A 2066-nucleotide genomic window follows, 5' to 3' on the forward strand; every position below is an offset into this window, starting at 1 on the left:
AAAATTAATTAAATTTGTTTTCTCAGTGTTCAATAATAAAAAGTTTCTATGCAATCAGGGTCCAACAATTGTTTTTCCTGCACTTATAAAAACAAATTTTCAGACTTTCAAGATTATTCTTCAAAAAAAATTTAATTAAACTTGTTTTCTCAGTGNATAATTAATTTCCGTACATAAAGTAAATTATTAATTTAAATTATTGCCTGAAAAAAGATAAATATCATCCGCATAACTAATAACTTTTGCAGCTAGTTGAAGGTAAAGCATTTCATTAATGTAAATTATAAATAAAATAGGACCAAGAACTGTACCTTGGGGTACACCAGATTTAGTTATACATATCATGCGTTTTACCAGGAAGGTATGATATAAAGAGGGCAATCGCTGATCCCAAAATGCCAATAATTTTGAGTTTTTAATTAATGTTAAGCATGATGTATGTTATGTATTATTTAACCTGTACTGGTTACTAATTACTGATTTATATAAGATCAAATCTGCAAAGGCATTTACGTACGTACGCGCATGTCTCTTCTTGGGACTTCTCGAAGTCCACCGGCAATTCCAGGTTTTGTACTTACTAACGAATATCGTTGCCGGCAGACGATGAGAATCACCCACCCGGGTGAAGTCCAGTACATACTGGGATTATTTGTTCGGTCTCTTTCTCGCGGAGCTGCGTCTGGGATCCATTTTCTTGCATCCGAGACGCACCGCGACAATGAATCTTGAATCTGGTTCAATGCTGCACAACATTGAGTGTGGACACGATTTCCGGAGCGACAATGTTGCGAGGCAATGAGTCTGCAACATGTATCTGAGAATCTGCGACAAAGAGTCCGAACAAAGAATCCCAATGCGTACTAGGCTTTTAGCAGTCAGTCCTCAGCCATTTTCGTTCAGCCACCGAGGTTGTACTACTGTTGCCATCAACAAGGTCATTTCATCCCATAACGCAATTAATTCGTAAACCCAAATCCATTCAAACTCCCACTAACACTGTTCATGTGGAGTACTAGATTTTCCTCCATCACCTTCTAAACACGTATAAACTAACCTAATTGAGAGTCAACGAGGTGCCCAATATTTGGCCACCGGCCCTCTCACACTTCCCATTCACGCCAATAAATACATTCACTCTCAACATGCGCTACCGACATCCCTGTTCCCTTCGAGAATGAGAAAAGGGGAGCAAGATATTCATCACTTTAAATCTTTCCACTATAATTAATTACTGTCAACAAGAAAACCCAGCGTAATTTGACTACACAATAAAAGGCAGATTTAAGCCTAATTGACGTTCATTAACATCATAATTTCCAATGTGAAATTAATTGGTAAGAAAAAACACCATAAGATAGTCGTTATGGCTAAGAACGATGAAAATTCCAGGACGATTTTTAAAAAAATGTGTATTAGCTCTAATTGATTTACTTTAAATATTTACAAATTAGACAAATTAGTCAAAAATCTAGAAAAAAATCTTCATATCTGGAAAAAAGTTTTAAATGAAAAGTAAAATTAATGAATATTATTATGTTTAAAATAATCATTTTAAAAGTATTTAAATTTAAAAAATATTATATAATAAAAATTGTAGTATTCAGTAGAAAAAAATCGGCTCAGATATATCAGTTACATGTTTTTTAATTTATTTCCCAACTGCACATATAAATACAACAAGCAAAAATGATATACATAAGATATGTATGTACATGTATATACGTAGGCACCGTAAATAATTACGTTAATTATTCTTATCAATATTTATTTAGAAATCGTGAGATGCGGTCTGGTGTAATGTAGGTTTTAGAAAAACATTTTCTTTATCGTGCCAACGTTTCGATCTTTATTGAGATCATCTTCAGGGCCTGGGATCTATAAACATTGTCCAAATTTTACAAATATATGTAGGATGTGGAAAAAAAAGAATTTATACAATGCTATTTTTTTTCACATCCTACATGTATTTGTAAAATTTGGAAAATGTATATAGATCCCAGGCCCTGAAGATGATCTCAATAAAGATCGAAACGTTGGCACGATAAAGAAAATGTTTTTCTGAA

The sequence above is a fragment of the Cimex lectularius genome, unplaced genomic scaffold (assembly GCF_000648675.2).
Source record: "Cimex lectularius strain Harlan isolate CLEC.00 unplaced genomic scaffold, Clec_2.1 scaffold285, whole genome shotgun sequence".
Lineage (NCBI taxonomy): Eukaryota > Metazoa > Arthropoda > Insecta > Hemiptera > Cimicidae > Cimex > Cimex lectularius.